This window comes from Cetorhinus maximus, chromosome 23 (genome assembly GCF_964194155.1).
Source record: "Cetorhinus maximus chromosome 23, sCetMax3.hap1.1, whole genome shotgun sequence".
Lineage (NCBI taxonomy): Eukaryota > Metazoa > Chordata > Chondrichthyes > Lamniformes > Cetorhinidae > Cetorhinus > Cetorhinus maximus.
Window position 1 is genome coordinate 55,454,075 of NC_135901.1, and position 20,302 is coordinate 55,474,376.

At 43.9% G+C, this 20,302-nt stretch overlaps 1 protein-coding gene and 1 non-coding gene across 2 annotated transcripts in view; one reads left to right on the forward strand and one right to left on the reverse strand.

The window, feature by feature from the left end:
* Positions 1-20,302, reverse strand: part of LOC144698565 (uncharacterized) — a 160,266-nt gene that overhangs the window by 82,219 nt on the left and 57,745 nt on the right. The window lies entirely within an intron of this gene.
* On the forward strand, positions 1,274-1,347 carry trnan-guu (transfer RNA asparagine (anticodon GUU)). The gene has a single exon. It is a non-coding gene; the product is annotated as a tRNA-Asn (tRNA).

A 20,302-nucleotide genomic window follows, 5' to 3' on the forward strand; every position in this document is an offset into this window, starting at 1 on the left:
GGGTTCACCTAAAGTAAGGAGCAGCAGACAGCGAGAATTCAAACCTACATGGGGAGAGCCCAATAGATTTCGAACCCATTGTCTTAACCACTCATCCGCAATTACAGATCTCACATCAATTTCAATCTTGTTCATATGAAATCATAGAAAGGTTATAACAGAAAGAGGGAATTCGGCCCCACATATTCCTAGTCAGCCTGGAATTCATACTGCGTCTCCTTGTTCTTCCTGCCAAGATGAAGATCTTAATACATCGACGGCCGCGAGCCCATGCTTAGGTGAAGTGACTGAAAGAACAAATCAACTGAAATTTTGATTCATACCCACAAAGAGAACAGAGCCCAAACAAAACACCTTAACCCAGCCGGCCACGCTCCCACTATCAAAGGTAAACTAACCATTGCCTTGGGTGGTAACAGCTCCAAAATAGAACACAACAAACAGGAGCAGGGATTGACCATTTGTCTCTCCAGCGCCTCATAGTGTCAGAGAATCAGAGCTAAGGCTACACACAGATGGAGGCCATTCAGCCTGGGTCGGAGGAACAAAGGACTCAGGGGCAGGAGTAGGCCATTGAGCTCCTTGACCCTGCTTCATCATTCATTGAGGTTACGGCTAATCTGGTTGTGGTCTCAACTCCGCCTTCCTGCCTGCCCCCCATAATCTTTGACCCCCTTGTCTATCAAAAATCTGTCTAATTCTGTCTTGTGTAAATTCAATGACCAAACCTCTGATGAAAATAATTTCACAGGCGAATGACCCTCTGAGAGGAACAAAATCTCCTTAACTCCGTCTGAAAAGGGAGATCTCTTACTCTTCTGGAAACTAATTCACCTGGTCCCACTCCCCCACGTTTGTCCCTGGAGACCTGCATTTTCTGTCCAATTCTCTTTTGAAATCCGTGATTGAATCTGCCTCCCCCCCACACTCTCAGGTAGTGCATTCCAGATCCTAACCACTCGCTGTGTAACAGAGAAACCCCTTTAGAATTATCGGCGTTGGGACAAGCAGAATACTTGGTAACAGACAAAACACAGAAAGGCTCGAAGATAGACGGCACCGGTTGTAGGGGAGCTGGTTCCCGGGGACATGGATGTGTCTGCAATGGGTGGGATCAGACTTTTTCCATGTGTCCACAATGAATGTCCCAACCATTATTTGGGAAGAGTTAAACTGATAGGGAATAATTGTCATTGCAGTTCAGCAATCTGAAGCTTTCTCTCACTGAGCCATTGGTTTAGGATATCTTACAGAGTGCAAGCTCTTCTATCAAGTCTCTGTGGCGCAATTGGTCAGCGCGTTCGGATGTTAACCGAAAGGTTGGTGGTTCGAGACCACCCAGGGACGAAGCTGGCACTTTTTTCTCCCCATCATTACTCATTAACGCTCTGATTTGTTTCGGGGTCCTGAAACTACAAGAAAATCCATCCCACACCCCACGTTGAAAACTCGGCTGTCACCCACTGAGTTCCCACACCAAGCTCTGTTTATGGACATTCATTTCAGACATAACAAAGAATATGAACGATCGTGAACCCCTATCTAAATCAATACAGATCTATGAGGCTATTGGATTGAAACAAGCCCATCAATTAATCGCCTCTTCCTCAGCTCCTCAGTGAGTGAGACAGGAACAAGTAACAATATTCCAGCCCCGCACTCTCCAATCACCCGCTGCCAGCGGAAACATCTTCTTATTTTGCTGAATGTTATCTTCAGAAATGGTGAAGAGCGAATCTAATGTGGCTGCAAGATCCAGCATTCAGTTCACATTCAACAACAAACAGGAATGGGAGCGATACAACTTTTCCACACAGCTGGGTGATAATGTTTCCCCGAGCATCGAATGGAGTAACTTGCAGAAGCGAAATGAGCTGGGTAACCACAACGCTACAGGAACATTTCCCTGCCTGGATCCCAATGGAGCTGTCTGGAATGTTAAACGGTGACGTCATGCAGCAGCACTTTGGGTCTTTGTTTTGAAGAAATGGAATTCGGCTGTTCTCATTAGGAATGCTGGAGACAGACTGATCAACAATGTCATCATCAAATGGCACAGCGCAGTAAGAGGCCCTTACACCCATTCTATTTATAAACAGCCTTTTACAAAGATCTTGCCAATTAATCCCAATTTCTTTCTCTCTTTCCATGAATCAGAATTTTTTCCCTTTCGACCATTGCCAAATTCCTTTTCAAAGAAGCAGTTTCTGTAGAATCCATGCAGTTTGCCTTAATGAACATTTCCTTTTCACAATGAAATTAAGAGTTGGAGTAGGGTTCTTTCTGCAGTTTTCGATATTAACGTAAGTTATTTATGCAATTCATTTCATGGTGAACTTACAAAAGGTGTTTATTCTGATCAGGCATGTCCTCAGTATTTTCTCAGTCATGATGACCATGAAACTATCACTGATTGCCTTACAAACCCATGCGATTCACCAGTCCTTTAGGGAATTCAATCGGTCGTCCTTACCTGGTCTGAGTTGCATGTGACACCAGACCCACAGTGATGTGGTTGATTCCTCAAGGGGAATTGGGGATGTGCAAAAATGTTGGCCAACGATGCTCATGAAAGAATGATGATCCTTGATGAAATGCGATACAAAGTAATTTTGGACCATCTCTCCCATTCCCTCGTGTTCAATCACAGTATCAGTTGTGTCTGTCTTACGATGACGCTCGTCTTTGGATCACACTGGTAGTCATCTTTCAGTCAGTAAGTAACTGAATTTGTATTTGTAAACTCATTAATTTCTGTTGTTGACGAAAGGAACTGCTAGTTTTTTTGTGCCTAGTCAGTTTCACCCCTCCTGATTTTGAGAACGCTTTTTGCGGCTTGATGAAGGGCAAATTTAATGTGGCGGTGAGATACTATATTCAGTTAATATTCAACAACAAATGTGAATTATGGAACTTTCCCTCACACTTGGATGTCTAAATTTCAATATTGTTTCTACCCATTTCCAGACAGGGGGCCTTTTGCATGTATGTGATAACCACTTGGTAACTACAGAAACAATGGGCAGAACCACAGGGACCGACTTAGGATATCAAACCGTGCAGTCTTACTGCACTTCCGAACCCTGTTTTATGGAAGTACAATTCAGCTGAAAAACATAGCCATGCGGCAGAGAAATTGATCTAACATTAGGATCATAAAATGACACAGCACATCAGCTGGTCATTCAACACTTCACACACGTGCGAACTATCTAACTGTAATTCGTCTCTTTTTCTGTCTCTTTCTCATAACTGTGCCTTTTGGAGAAAATCATTCAAAGCCTGGTGAAGTGCCAGTGTCACATGGCTGTGAGATAATGTATTCGGCTATTGTTTAGCAAGAAACAGGAATTGTACAACTTCTCTCAATTAGATGATTCAGTTTTGATAATATTTTTGCCAGCTTTCGAACCGGTGACCTTGCGCATCTGAAGTGAATGTGATAAACACTACTTGTTTATTTGTTCATTTATGGGATGTGGACATCGCTGGCGAGGCCGCTACACCACAGAAACAATGTGCGAGAAAAAGCCAAAGGGACTTGTATGGAATGTCAAACTGTGTAGACCTGCTGCACTGCAAGATCCTCTTTTACAGGAATAGAACTGGGACGGGACATTTTGGAATGCTGCAGAGAAATTGATCTAATTGTAAACTGACACAGCTCATTAGGAGGCCATTCGACCCATCGGGTATGTGCTTTCCTCAAAGAGCTATCCACTTAGTTCCAATACCATTCTCTTCCTTCATAACCATGCCGTTTTTTTTTTCCATTTCAAATAATTGTCCAATTCCCTTCTGAAAACTCTGTGTTCAGAAACACAATATTGAAAGAGGTGCAGGAGCTTCTGCAGTGTCCATGCTCAGTGTGTGAAAATTAACAAAGTTTCCCTGACCCAATGACATGGAGAGTTGAACTGGGGATTCACATGTTGTCTTCAAAATAAAGAGGAATATTTATTTATGCAATTGATTTCCTATTGAATATTTAAATGAAGTTTATTCTGAGCAAGCACCTCCTCATTTTTCTCAGTCGATAATGTAATTCCCCTTGTTGTACAACCTGTTCCAGAGGTTGTTATAGAAAAGAGGGAAAGGTTTGCTGCAGCTACACAAAGCCCTGGTTAGATCACACCTGGAGGACTGTGTGTAGCCCTGGGAATGGCACCTTATAAAGGATCAATATTGGTCTTGGAAACAGGGCAATGCTGATCCAGCAGAATGTCAGTTCTGGAGAGTAAGTGGACATTCTCCCCCCCTCTGTAAATTGAGGTCAACCGAAACTGCTGCCCATGTCTTCAGTCACAGCAAGTCCCATTCCCCTACCACCCTCTACCCGCTGACCTACATTGGCTCCCGGTCAAAGAATGCATTTACTTCAAAGTTTCTTCGCCTTGTGTTCAAATCCCTCCTTGTTCTCGCCCTTCCCTATCTCTGTAATCTCCTCGAACCCCACAAGCCTCTGAGATATCTGTGCTCCTCTAATTCTGGCCCCTTATACATTCCCAATCAGAATCGCTCAACCATTGGTGACCGTGGTTGCAGTTACCGAGGCCCCAAACTCTGGAATTCCCTCCCTAAACCTCTCCGCCTCGACCTCACTTTCCTCCTTTAAGACTCTTCTTAAAACCTACCTCTCCGACCAAGCTTTCGTACATCTGGCCTAACATCTCCTTCTGTGTGTCATTGTCAGACTCTGTTACATAATGATCGTAACAGGTGTATGTGAAGACCATCACCTCCAAATTCTTCTCCAAGTCACACACCATCCTGACTTGTCTGACATCCAGTACCGGATGTACAGAAATTTCCTCCATTTAAATATTGAGAAGACTGAAGCCATTGTCTTCAGTCCCCGCTACAAACTCCACTCCCTATCCATCGACTCCATCCCTCTCCTGACAACTGTCTGAGACTGAACCAGACTGTTCACAACCACGGTGAAATATTTCACCGCAAGATGAGCTTCCAACCACTTATCCACATCATCACCAAGACCGCCTATTTCCACCTCAGTAACATCGTCCGACTCCACCCCAGTCTCAGCTCATCTGCTGCGGAAACTCTCATCCATTCCTTTGTTACCTCTGGACTTAACTATCCTAACGCCCTCCCGGCCGGCCTCCCACATTCAGCCTCCCTGTAACCTTCAGGTCATCCAAAACTCTGCTGCCCGTGTGCTTACTCACACCAAGTCTTGTTCACCCATCACCCCTGTGCTCACCGACCTACAAAGGCTCCAGGATAAGAAGCAATATTTTTAATTTCTCATCCATATTTTCAAATCCCTCCAGGGTCTCACCCTCCCTATCTCTGTAATCCAGCCTCACAACCTCTGAGGTATCTCAGCTCCTCTAATTCCGGCCTCCTGAGAATTCCTGATTTTAATCGCTCCATCATTGGTGACCATTCTTTCATTTGCCTTGGCCACAAGCTCTGGAATTCCCTCCCTAAACTTCTCCACCTCACTTTCTCCCCTTTAAGATGCTCCTTAAAATCGACCCATTTGAGCAAGCTTTTGGTCACCTGCCCTAATATCTCCTTATGTGGCTCAGTGTTAAACCTTGCTTTGCAACATTTCTTTGAAATGCCTTGGAATATTGTCTTACATTGAAAGTGCGATATAAATGCAATAATTTGTCATATATCACTGTTCCTTCATCATCGCTGGGTGAATAACCTGAAACTCCTTACCTAACAGCATTTGAGGGAGCATCATCACCACATGAACTGCAGCGGTTCAAGACGGTCAAACATCATCTTCCCCACAGGTGACTGGGGATTGGCAATATTTGCTGGTATCTGTGGAGAAAGAAACAGAGCTAACATTTCAGGCCATGCAGAATGAATTGCAGAGAATAAAAATTATACAGAATTTGATGGTCAATATAAGCTCAGAAGTGGAAGGGAAATGGACTATTGCACGAGAAAAACAATTCCTGACTGTGAAAGATGGGAATGTAAAGCTGGGAAGTCATCAGCACATGGTCAGGGTTGGGGAGCGATGGAAACTTCATTTAGACACTGTCGACAGAAGTAACAGTAAAATCCTAAATGGAACTAAAATACACCCATTATTAGAGACAGAGGAAGTTAGACAATGGCAGAGAGGTGATCAGGGAAGGCAGAGGTGAAACAGAGGAATGGATGAACATGGATTTAGATCCACAGTAAAGAAGTCACACCAGCCCCTGAGGCATGAAACCTCTTACAGATGACAGAGCACAGCACTAAAGGTCTCGACTGTAGATGAATGGTAAAAAACATGCAGCTCTGAAATAAGTTCAGAGTTTGCAATGTTAAACTCTCCTGCTGGATCCTGCAGCTAGAATGATATCAGAAGCACTGGAGTCAGAGAAAAATCTCCCAGTTGAGGAAATACCCGGGGAGCGGGTTGATGTCACCATGTAATTGTCCATGTGTGATGATGTCACAGTGTAATTGTTGAAGTGTGACGATGTCACAGACACGGACACAGAACATCTGGATCTGTGCAAACCAGTGATCACCACACATTATGGAGGATGTGGAGGGTCCTTGAGAGGGGGCAGAGGAGATTTACCAGAATGGGTCGAGGGATGAGGAACGTTGTAAGGTTAGTTTGGAGAAACTGGGGTTGGTCTCCTTGGAAGAAAGTAGATTGAGGGAAGATTTGATAGAGCTGTACCAGTTTACAATTGGCTTACATAACGTAGTTAAAGCAAAGCTGTTCACAGTATCTGATTGTAAAAGGATTACAGTACTACAGATTTAAGAGATTACAGATTTAAGATTTGGGCAAGATCTACAGGGAGCATGTGAGGAAAAATGTTTACACAGTGAGTGGCAATGACCTGGAACTCAATGCTTATCCTGAGAGGCCGATAACATCAAGTTCCAATGAATCAAGTAATTCTGTCAGATTTTAATGTGATGTTTGGTTTCTGTTTCCAATCTGCAAACCCTTCCCATTTATTATACCAGGATGTTGCCTGGGATGAAACATTTAAGTTGTGAAGAGAGGTTGGATAGACTTGGGTTGTTTTTGTTGGAGCAGAGAAGACTGAGTGGCAACCTGATCGAGGTGAACAAGATTATGAAGGGCATGGACAGGGTGGATAGGGAGCAGCTGTTCCCCTTAGTTGAAGGGTCAATCACCAGGGGACATAAATTCAAAGTGAGGGGCAGGAGGTTTAGGGGGGATGTGAGGAAAAACTTTTTTACCCAGAGAGCGGTGATGGTCTGGAATGAGCTGCCTGCGAGGGTGGTGGAGGCGGGTTGCCTCACATCCTTTAAAAAGTACCTGGATGAGCAGTTGGCACGTCAGAACATTCAAGGCTATGGGCCAAGTGCTGGTAAATGCGATTAGGTAGGTAGGTCAGGAGCTTCTCACGTGTCGGTACAGACTCGATGGGCCGAATGGCCTCTTCAGCACTGTGATTCAGTGATTCTGTGAAAAAGGAGTTTTCAAAATCCATCCCTGTCAGTCCAGGGCAGAAATGCAAACATTCTCTCCTCCTGCTACCTAGACCAGGATGACCGCGCATGCGCCCTGCTGCACATTTCCCCCTAAAAGATGGCGGCCGTTACCTCGGGCCTGGCGAAGGGAGAAATCCAGACTTTTCCGGCCCGTTCTCTGCAAACACAAGACCGGTACCTTATTATTTGGGGTCTGCGGCCTGCACTGTGTCTTTATGAAGCCTCTCTGCCCACTCCGTTGGCTCCATTCCTCCTCACACACCCACTAACTCTGTTAGTTTACGCCACTCGACATTCTCTCACCCTCTCTGAGCAGCTGCAGTCACAAACCAGCACTGCGCATGCTCCTGAAACTGACCGCATTGCGCACGCTCCAAGCACATACAACAATGCGCATGTGCGAGGAACTGTTGTTGTGAGAATAGGGCGCATTCTGTCCCGCAACGAATGCTGGGTGACCGCTCCGCCATTGAAGGGCGAAAATGTAGGATAGAAACCTATGTCCTGTAATCAGATACGATGGGTGCCATTGGGGCAAGGCATAAAATTGTTGAATCAATTGATACAGCGACCAAATTGCTCTGGGCTCCACCATAATTCTCTCCTGGGTGTAATGAACAGCAGAACAAGCCCCTAAAGTTAGATCTGAACTCAGCGGAATCTTAGCAGATGGGATGAGTTGGTGGCTTTTAAACCCTCTGTTGCCAGTAGCAATCCTCTGATTGTGGATCAAATCCTTTGAACATTTAAAGATGGAGTGTTAACATGTGGGCAAACTGAATAAAGCCCTTTGCACACGTGAAGTATCTGAATGGCCTCGCACCGGTGTAATGGAGCTATTAATGTACATAATATTTTGGAAAATACTTTTCTTTTAAAATAGAGGTTTAGTCTGTGGGTGTGTCTTAGTTGGATTAAGGCCAGCTAGCCTGGGTGCTTTGATGTGTGCTAGTTTTGAGATATAAGAGGAATTATGTGCATTTGCATTTTTTAATACAGCATTCAAGAAGTAGAGTGAAAACGGACACCTACCTAGCAGCTACCAAGTAATATATTTATATTATTAACAAAATTGGTATTACAAAAGGGCTTTCATTGTTAAAAGGTGTTCAAAGAGGCTGGTGGGAAAATGCAAATTTGCATTCAATCAGTGATAGTAGGTATAACAAGATAACCATTTTGAGTGTGCTTAACAGAGGCAACTGAGATCAAAAGGCAGCTGCAAGCCTCAAATTGACTCCGCAAGGAACAAATGAAAAGAACCTCATTTTGAATTTGTACGGTGAAAATGCTTTGCCTGGTGTCTGGTTAAGTCTAAAGGTTGCTGTTGCCTTAATGGAGATTAGTTTGGGAATTTTTAAAAAGTTCTGAGAGTAATAATTTGGAGCCATGTGTATATATATTTTAATCTGTGTAAATTAATAAAATGTTTCATTTTATTTAATGTAAAACTTCGAGAGCTGGTGGTCTGATTCCTGAATTTAGGGTCGCATCTCAAACATAGCACTTAAAATTATAGGTTGTGACAGTTGCTTAAAGTTTCCCTCTGGGAATAAATACCTCCACTTTACCAACTGCATCAGTTATAACACCGGCGAGACTGTTTGCTGTGTCAGTAATTGGGATGATAGGGCGAATCCCTTTCCATTTCCACCTGGTGAACAATCTGTTTACAGTGTGAGCTTACCTGCACGTTTTCAGCTCAGACATGGATCTCGAAATCTACTGGTAATGGGTTCCATACCCTTAACACTACATAAGAACAAGGAGCAGGAGTAGGCCATTCGGCCCCTCAAGCCTGCTCCGTCGTTTAAAAAGATCATGGCTGACCTGACAGTAACCTGAAACCTGTACCCCATCTACCCCCGATAACCTATCAACCCCTTGCTTACCAAGAATATATCCATCTCTGCCTTTAAAATATTCAATTACTCTGCTTCCATAGTCTTTTCAGGAAGAGAGTTCCAAAGAATCATGACTCTGAGAGGAAAAAAACTTTGCCTCTCTGTTTTAAATGGGTGACCGCTTATTTTTAAACAGTGACCCCTAGTTCCAGATTCTCCCACAAGACGTAACATCCTCTCAACCTCCGCACTGCCAGGTCCCCTCAGAATCTTACATGTTTCATAATCAGGTAAAGAAAAGTAACATATTGCAGATGTTGGTCATCTGAAATAAAAACAGAAAATACTGGAATTCTCAGCAGACCTGGTAGCCTCTGTGGAGAGATAAACATAGTTTTCATTTCAGGTCTGTAATCTTTCATCGGAACTGCATTACATCTTAACTATAAATTATGCCTCTCGAATCAAAGATGCTGCCAGATGTGGTCAGGGAAACTCAAGGCGAAAATGAAAATCCGCTTTGAGGAATGGAATCAGTGAATGAAGGGTGAACAATCCTACTGACCAGAGACAGTCAAGGTACCTTTCCCTTCTTTAAGGCGATGGAACACTGACTCTGATGATATCAGTGAAATTAACTCATTTGACATTGAAAGGATTCTCGTTACTGCACATCAGGAATTCAAATCTAATATCGGCTTCGGGACAATCAGAATACTTGGTAACAGACAAGACACCGAGAGGCTTGAAGGGAGATGGCACCGGTTGTAGGAGAGCTGGTTCCCGGTGATATGGATGTGTCTGCAGTGGGTGGGATCAGACTATTTCCATGTGTTCACAATGAATGACCCAACTTTTATTTTGGAAGCGCAAGACGGATAGAGAGCGATAGTCATCTGGGTAGTGGCAATCTGAAGATTTGACTCACTGACACCCTGGTTAGGATACCTTGTAGACTGAACTTGTATAAGTCTCTGAGGCACAATTGGTCAGTGTGTTTTCTTGTTAACTGAAAGGTTGTTGATTCAAGACCATCCAGGAGTGAAGACTTTACTGTTTTCCCCCCATCAGCATTCTTTGTCACGCAGTTCAGGGTTGTCATTGGGTACGTGGGCTACAAGATAATATCCCCAAAACGGTTCCAGATCTACTGTTGTCCAGTGAGCTCCCGCACAAACAGCTTTTGGAAAATTATTATATTTTGTCAAATATAGTGAGAAAAGATTTGTACGAACTATGTACCTTCATCTAACCCAGTAGAAATGTAAGAAATTATTGGTTTCAGACAAACCCATCAACGATTCCCTCATCCTCAGCTCCACCATGGGTGAGACAGGGAAAAGCAGCAATATTCCGGCCCCGCACTCTCCAATCACCCGCTGCCAGCAGAAAGCGGCGACTGCAGCTTCAATCAGCGGGTTACTGCCCATCCCTGGGACGCGAGATACTCCAACCCGGGCCAAACCTCCCAATACACCGAGCACAGGCTCAGGAAAACGCAGGTAAATTATATCCCGGTCACTGAACCTCCGAGCAGCATTTACAGAATTCCCGAGTGAATGAAGCACAAATAAAAATCGCACCACCTTTCCAAGTCTTTTCACTGTAAAATTCCTTCATTGTTTTGAAAATCTGACTGTTGAATATCTGAAAATGAGCACCATGGGATTTGTGTTACTGAGTTACTTGTTTTCCATTGTTTGTCCGTCAGGTTTGCAATTCAATTTGTGTGAATGTTGAAGATAATCTGATTTCAAAATGAGTTCATAAAGCAGATAAATATTAAATCCAGGAACAAATCCTGAGGAAAATGGATCACAATGTTTGGAAGGTGATGCAGCTAAGAAGTGGAAGATGTGAATGATGTTATTAATGATTGAGAGGAATGCATTGCAACCTTGGGGCTTTTGTAGGGTGATTACCTTACACACTTTGATATTCGGAACAAGCTGAGGTATCAGGTTGAAAGCAACAAGTGTCTCCATGTGTGTTGGGATATGAAGCGGACCTTGATCACTTGCCCAGCTAGCGCAGTCGGTAGAACACGTGACTCTTAATCTCAGGGTCATTGGTTTGAGCCCTACGCTGGGCGCTGTGGGACTTTTAAAATCTTGCTTCTTTCAACTAATCGCTGCAAGGCAGGCATTCACCATTGAAAGCAACTGGCAGACATCAAATTCAAAACACTTTCATGTCGCATCTCTTTCTGCTTCTGTCCCTGTCTCGTGTCCAGCTCCCAGGTCAATTAGCTGCTGGATGCAGGCAGAGTCAATTCGTGGGAAAATAAGATGCAAGGCGTTAAGTTTGCAGACAATCTTGCAGGGTAAAGAGACACCAGGATCTCATCTTCCTGATCCTCCCAGATTCTGATTACAGGAATGTCCACAGTGCCTATTATCCACAGTCACACTTTCCTTCTAGTCTGCTTGTACGTTGTACGAGCACATTCTAGTACGTTGTTCAGCTTTGAAATTGTTCATATTTTCACACCGGATTTCAATGTGAAGAAAGCAGAGCTGTGATAAGCTTATATTGTTCAGCAGATGCACTGCAAGAAGGTACATAACAGGCTGATGGTAACAGTGCTCTTTGGACGTGGTGAGCTCCAGTGAATAATTGGCACCATTCATGTGTCTCTCAATTAGTCTCGTGACAAACCTGGTACTAGAAATGACAAGAAAATTCGCTGAATTTTCTCCGTGTTTTGGTTTGTTAAGAGCCGAATACAAGTAAGAAAGTACATCTCGCTCGAGTGGGTTAATGAATGGCAGAATGACCCGTGTTGTTGGGAAAAATAAAATTATAAAAAGTTAGAGCAAAGAAAGAGGCCATTCTTGCTGCTTTCAAAGAGCAGGGTGATTGATCAGGAGTGATAGTTGTGACGGTACAATCAGTAGGGAGCAACATTTGTCCTTCTCCCACCCATATTTTGCCTCGCACCAACATCTCTGGTCAGTGCTTTACAACCAGCCCTACACTTCAGCCTTTCCCTCACTCCGCCTTTGTGTTCTCCACTTGTTCCAAGTGTGATTTTTCCAGCTCCGAGGCGATACTCTCACTCTTGTGCTTCTGGCAGAGCTGCTAAATATTTTCAATCAATAAATTATCAATACTTGCTTAAACAATTTCTCGAAATCCACAAACTTTCATTCTTTGACCAGGAATCGAACCCAGGCCGCAGCAGTGAAAGCGCTAAATTCTAACCACTAGACCACCAGGGAAGCGACCAAATTTTTTCCCGAGCTGGCTAATCTATGCTGCTTTTGCCTCTTTTTGTTCCATCTCAAATCTCTTAAACCACAAAACTGCCTGTTTAGGTTCAATACAAACGACTTCTTCAGCCAATGAAAATAACGGTATCTGTGAGCAGGAACATGAAATTGACAGTGAGGTGAAATAGTCCCACAAGCTGCTCATGTGTAACTTTCAATTTCCAAAACCCTCCACCCTATTCGCTGTTGGTCCAATGGATGCGCCGATTCCTGGTCAGTTGTCATCAGGGAAACTACCAATAAACTGGACATTTGGCTTTTTTTTCATTCCCGATCTCTTCACCAGAGAAAACTTTCTCCTACTAAATGTCTTGTTAAACTTGAACACAAGTGACTTCTTCACTAATGAGAAGCACCATTGCTGTTAGCTGGAACATGAAGTCGATACTTTCATACTTTAAGACAGTTCTTAAAGTCTCCCCCTTTGACCGAGCTTTTAGTCATCTGACTGAATATGTGGCTCGGTGTCACACTTTGTTATATAATCCTCCTGGGGAGCGCCTTGTGACGTTTCATTTGGTTAAAGGCGCTTTATAAATATAAGTTGTTGTTGTAGGATATACATAGAAAGGGCCAATCTCTTATTATATCTTTCATGCTGATATTTTTCTTTGTTTTATCCATTCTCTGGATGTGGGCATCGCTGGCTAGGCTAGCATTTATTGCCCATCCCTAGTTGTCCTTGAGAAGGTAGTGGTGAACTGCTTTCTTAAACCGCTGCAGTCTGTGTAGTGTAGGTACACCCACAGTGCTGTTAGAAAAGGAGTTCCAGGATTTTGATCCAGCGACAGTGAAGGAATGGCAATATATTTGCAAGGCAGGATGGTGAGTGACTTGGAGGAGAACTTCCAGGCGGTGGCATTCCCATCTACCTGCTGCCCTTGTCCTTATAGATGGTTACGGTCGTGGGTTTGGAAGGTGCTGCCTAAGGAGCATTGGTGAATTCCTGCAGTGCATCTAGAATGCTGCTACGGTGCGTCGGTGGTGGAGGGAGTGATTGTTTGTGGATGCGGTGCCAATCAATTGGGCTGCTTTGTCCTGGATGGTCTCAAGCTCCTTGAGTGTTGTGGGTGCTGCACTCAGCAAAGCAAGTGCAGAGTATTCCATCACACACCTGACCTGTGCCTTGTAGATGACTTTGGGAGAGTCAGGAGATGAGTTACGCATCACATGACTCCTAGCCTCTGACCTGTTCTTGTAGCCACAGTATTTATATGGCTAGTCCAGTTCGGTTTCTGGTCAATGGTAACAACAAGGATATTGACACTGGGGGATTCAGTGATGGTAATGCCTTGAACATCAAGGGGCGATGAATGGATTCTCTCTTGATGGTGATGGTCATTGCCTGATAATTGTGTGGCACGAATGTTATCTGCCTCTTGTCATCCCAAGCCTGGATACTATCCAGGCCTTGCTGCATTTGGACATAGACTCCTTCAGTATCTGAGGAGTCGTGAATGGTACTAAACATTATGCAATCATCAGCGAACATCCCCACTTCTGACCTTATGATGGGTGGAAAATCATTGATGGAGTAGCTGAAGATGGTTGGGCTGAGGACAGTACCCTGAGGAACTCCTGCAGTGATGACCTGGAGCTGAGGTGACTGACCTCGATCAAACACAACCATTTTCCTTTGTGCTCGGCATGACTCCAACCAGTGGAGAGTATTCCCCCCAGATCCCATTGACTCCAGTTTTGCTAGGGCTCCTTGATGCCACACTCGGCCAAATGTTGCATTGATGTCAAGGGCAGTCACTCTCACCTCACCTCTGGAGTTCAGCTCTTTTGTCCATGTTTGAACTAAGGCTGTAATGAGATCAGGAGCTGAGTGGCCCTGGCAGAACCCAAACCGGGCATCAGTGAGCAGGTTATGGCTAAGTAAGTGCTGCTTGATAGCACTGTCAGTGACCCCTTCCATTACTTTAGTGATGGCAGAGAGTAGACTGATGGGGCGGTAATTGGCTGAGTCAGATTTGTCTTGCTTTTTGTGTACAGGACATTCCTGGGCAATTTTCCACATAGCCGGATAAATGCCAGTGTTATAGCTGTACAAGAAGAGCTTGGCTAAGGGCGCGGTAAGCTCTGGAGAACAAGTTTTCAGTACTATTGCCAGAATATTGTCAGGGTCCATAGCCTTTGAAGTACCCAGTGCCTTCAGTCGCTTCTTTACATCATGTGGGGTGAATCGAATTGGCTGAAGACTGGCATCTGTGATGCTGGGGACCTCTGGGGGATGCCGAGATGGACCATCCACTCGGCACTTCTGGCTGAAAATTGTAGCAAATGCTTTATCTTTTCCACTGATGTACTGGGCTCCCCCATCATTGAGTTTGGGAATATTTGTGGAACCTCCATTTCCAGTGAGTCGTTTAATTGTCCACCACCATTCTCGACTGATTGTCACAGGAATTCAGAGCTTAGATCCGATTCATTGGTTGTGGGATCACTTAGTTCTGTCCATCATTTGCTGCTTATGCTTTTTGGCATGCAAGTAATCCTTTGTTGTATCTTCACCAGGTTGACACCTCATGTTTAGGTATTCCTGGTGCCGCTCCTGACATGGCCTCCTGCACGCTTCACTGAACCAGGGTTGATCCCCTGGTTTGCTGGGGGTGCTACAGTGGGGGATATGCAGGGCCATGAGGTTACAGATTATATTCAAGTACAATGGCCCACAGCGTCTCCTGGATGCCAAGTCTAGATCTATTCGAAATCTATCCCATTTAGCATGGTGGTCGTGCCACACAACACGATGGAGGACATTGTTAAGGTGAAGACGGAACTTCATCTCCGCAATGACTGTGCAGCAGTTACCCCTGTCAATACTGTTATGGACAGATGCATCTGAGGCAGGCAGGTTGGTGAGGATGAGGTCAAGTATGTTTTTCGCTCACCACTTGCTGTAGACCCAGTCTAGCAGCTATGTTATTTAGGACTAAGCCAGCTAGGTCAGTAGTGGCACTACCGAGCCATGCTTGGCGATGGACATTGAAGTCTCCCACCCAGAATACATTGTGCGTCCTTGCCACCTCCAAGTGATGTTCAACATGGAGGAGCACTGATTCATCAGCCGAGGGAAGATTATACATGCTAATCAACACGAGGCTTTCCTTGCCCACATTTGACCTGTTTCCTGGAGACTTCATGGGGTCCGGAATCAATATTGAGGACTCCCAGGGCAACTCCCTCCCGACTGTGCCGGCACCTCTGCTGGGCCTGTCCTCGGTGGAACAGGATATACCCAGAGATGGTGGTGTCTGAGGCATTATCTGTAAGGCACGATTCCATAAGTCAGGCTGTTTGCTTGACTAGTCTGTTAGGCAGATGTTGGTAAGGAGTACTTTGCAGGGTCGACAGGGCTGAAATTGCCATTGTCGCTTCCAGTGCCTTGGTCAAATATTGGGTAGTCCGTTCAATCCTTTTATGTGTCTTTGTTACAATTGAGTGGTCATTTCAGGGGCTATTTTAAGAGTCAACCACAGTGCTGTGGGCCTGGAGTCACGTGTGGCCAGACCAGGTAAGATTTCTTTCCCTAAAGGTCATTAGTGAACCAGAAGGTTTTTCACAGCAATCCACACTCGTTTCACCAATTACAGTGGAAATATCACAGTCGATAACAAACACAGAGGCAGTGTGGGAATGAAAGAGGAAGAGAAGGGCTGTTTGGGATTCGAACCCGGAGTGTAACCCTGGCTCCCTTGACTATTAGTCCAGCGACAATATAATTTTATTAGCTTTCCTAATTACTTGCTATGTTTGCATGCTAACCATTACATCTCAGAGCCCGGAAATCTTTCACCATTTAGATAATATGCTTTTTCATTCTTCCTGCCAAAATGGACAATTTCACATTTGCCCACATTATATTCCATTTACCAGATCTTTATCCATTCACTTAATCTATCTATGTCCCTTTTCAGGTCCTTATGTCAACTCCACAAATTACTTTTCCAACTATCTTTCTGTCGTCAGCATATTTACCAACCATTCCTTGGGCCATTCATCCAACTCATTTATACACATTGTAAAAAGCCGAGGCCCCAGCACCGATCCCTTTGACATACCACTGATCCTGCCAACAAGACAGTGAGCCATTTTTCTTAATCTCTGCTTCCTGTTAGCTAGCCAATCTTCTATCCATTCCAATCTATTACCCCCTCCACTATGAACTTTTACTTTCCGCAAAAAACACTTGATGTGTCACTTTATCAAATGCCTTCTGGAAACCTAAGTACAGCACATCCACCAATTCTCCATTATCCATAATATATGCTAGTTCAAAGAACTCTAACAAATTGGTCAAAGACAATTTTCCTTTAACAAAACCATGTTGACTCTGCCTGATTACCTTGAATTTTTTAATGTGTCCTGCCATAACGTCACTAAAAATAGCATCGAACCTTTTCCTTCTGACAGATGTTAAACTGACTGCCCTGCAGTTTCCTGTTTCCTGTCTCTCTCACTTTTTGAGCCAACGTATTACATTTGTTGTTTTCCAATCTCATGGAATCTTGCCCAAATATATTGAATTTGGAAAATTAAAACGAATACATCAAATATCTTACTTGGCACTTCTTTTAAGATGCTACGATAAAGCCCATCAGGACCCGAGGGTTTGTAAACCCGCACCTCCAACAATTTACTCGGTATCACTTCCCTGGCAATTGTAATTTTCTTGAGTTTCCCTCGCTTCAATTTCCTGAGTTACAGATAAACCTCGGATGTTACTTTTCTCCTCTGAACTGCGCAGGCACCTGGATGGAATGTTAAACGGTGACGTCATTCAGCAGCACTTTGGGTCTTTGTTTTGAAGAAATGGAATTCGGCTGTTCTCATTAGGAATGCTGGAGACAGACTGATCAACAATGTCATCATCAAATGGCACAGCGCAGTAAGAGATCCTCCCACTCATCCTTTCCATGCCTAAGCTTTTTACAAAGAGCCTCCTCATTCATCCGATTTTCCTTCCATCTCTGCATAATCCCGATTTCCCCCTCTCAACTCATTCTCCAATTTCACTTGGAAAATACTGATTTAATAAAAATGATATTGAAAGATGAGAAGGAGCTTCTACAGTGCCCAGTCTGCTAAATTCTGAAGCGTTACCAAAGTTTCCTTCACCCAATGACACCAAGAATTGCACTTAGGATTATTACATAGTTTTTGAACAAAAAAAGTACTTAAACTGTTGATTTGGATTTAATTTTTTTAACAAAATTTATTCCGATCAAGCATCTCCTCATTTTCTTAGTCGACATATATATTCCTATTCCTCTTGCTGTACAACCTGTTTCAGAGGCTCTTATAGAAAAGAGGGAAAGGTTTGCTACAGCTATACAAAGCCCTGGTTAGGTCACAACTGGAGGACTGTGTATAGTTCTGGGAATGGCACCTTATAAAGGATCAATATTTGCATTGAAAGTTTCAGAGGAGCCGCATTGATTAAGTTGGTGGGTTTTGGAAATAGCAAGTTGTACATCTGCAACTATTACATTGAGGAGACCAAACGGAGACTGGGTGACCACTTTGCAGAACACCTTCAGTCTGTCCACAAGCATGACCCAGGCCTTCCTGTCGGTTACCATTTCAACACCCCATCCTGCTCTCATGCCCACATGTCTGTCCTTGGCCTGCTGCAATGTTCCAGTGAAGCTCAACACAAACTGGAGGAACAGCACCTCATCTTCCGCTTAGACACTTTGCAGCCTTCTGGACTTAACATTGAGTTGAACAACTTCAGACGATGAACTCTCTCCTCCATTTTCACAGTTTTTAAAATCCCTTTATAAAAATGTATTTTATTTACTTATGTTTTATTCATTTATTCGTTATTTCATACCCCTTTTTTTCCCCTTTTTAATCATTTTTTCCCAACTACTTCCCTCTCACTCCATCCAACCCCAACTCCAAAAGCACCATCTGCTACTTGTTCCATGTTGTTCTTTCACAGAGTGCTGACCCTTGTTCTGCTATTCACACATTCTGCTTTCGTTCTTTTATGCGACTATCAGCACCTTCTTCAGCCCTCACCACTGCCATTAACACTCCCTTTTTCTTGTGTCCATGATATGTTTGTCAGTCTCTCCTTAGCTCCCACCTCTCGCTGACCTTCTACCCAGCTTCACCTGCTCTACCCTCCCCTCCCCCTCCCCACCCTGCCCCACTTGAACAGTATAAACCCCATCACTTTTTACTTCTCTTCAGCTCTGAAGAGGGGTCACATGGAATCGAAAAGTTAACACTGTTTCCCTCTCCACAGATGCTGTCAGACCAGCTGAGTTTTCCCAGCATTTTCTGTTTTTATAATATATAAGAAGTGCTTGGCTAACAAGACGGCAGACGGAGAAAAATGTAGCAAAGACTGAAGTAACTCACTTGGTCGTAAAAGTAATTTTTAAAAAGCAACAAAGCAGGACATGTTTGAAAAGGTGAGAACGTGTGCAGTGATTTACAAAGAGATTTGGCTGTGCTTGTACAAGGAAGACAGGAAGTTGTATCAGTTCCTGCAGCAAAATTGATTAGCGTGTTCTTCCAACTGAAAGTTTGGTGGTTCAAAACCACTCGGGGACGAAACTTCCGATGTTTTTTTTTCCCCATCAACACTCATTGTCATACGGATCCGGGTTGTCAATGGCGGCAGGAAAGTTTTCCACAAATGTTGCCAGTTCTAATGTGAGTTTCCAACCAGAGAATCTTCCCCGTGTAAAGGAAATGTGATAACTACTAGGCTACGAAAGCAACATGCAGCTCCTTGCAGAATATCAAACTGTGCTATCTTATTGCACTGCAGGACCTTGTTTAGTGGAAGTATAATTCGGCGGAAAACCTTAGCCATGCGGCAGAGAAATTGATCTAACATTAGAATCATCAGGTGACAGAGCACATCAGCAGCTCATTCAACACCTCACACATGTGCGAACAAACTTACAGCAAATCCGCCCCCATCTTTCCCTCTAATTTCCGAGCGATGCATTGTTCAGAAGATCATTCAAAACCTGGAGAAGTATAAATGTCACTTTGTTTTGAGATGATGCTTCCAGTTACTATTCAACATCAAACGGGAATGATGCAACCTTTCCCTACATTTAATACTGTTAATGCTTCAAGCGGGGAATCTTTTTGTGTGTGAGTGACCGTGATCCCTATTACCCTACACAAACCCTGCAATGTAGCGGGGAAACTTTCCGTGTGTGAGAGACCGTGATCCCTATTACCCTACACAAACCCTGCAATGTAAAGAGCCCAATTTCACACACAGAAGGCAAAGAGTCAGGATCTTTTAGGTTGGAAAGACCTAACTAGCGGAGTGCCACAAGGACCAATCCGAGGGCTTCAATTATTTACTATCTATATTAATAACTTGGAGGAGGGGCAGAGTGTAATGTAACCAAATTTTCTGACGATACAAAAATAGGTAGGAGTGCATTTTGTGATGAGGACATAAGGAATCTGCAAGGGGGTATAGATTGGTTGAGTGAGTGGGCAAAAAACTTGGCAGATGGAGTTTAATGTAGGAAAGTGTGAGGTGATGCACTTTGGACGGAAGAATCAAAAGGCAGTCTATTATTTAAATGGAGAGAGACTCCAAAAACGTGCAGCACAGATGGATCTGGGCGTTCTTGTGCATTAAGCACAATAGGTTAGCATGCAGGTGCAGCAAGTCATTAAGAAGGTAAATGGAATGTTGGCCTGTTTTGCTCGTGGTTGGAGTTTAAAAATCTGGAA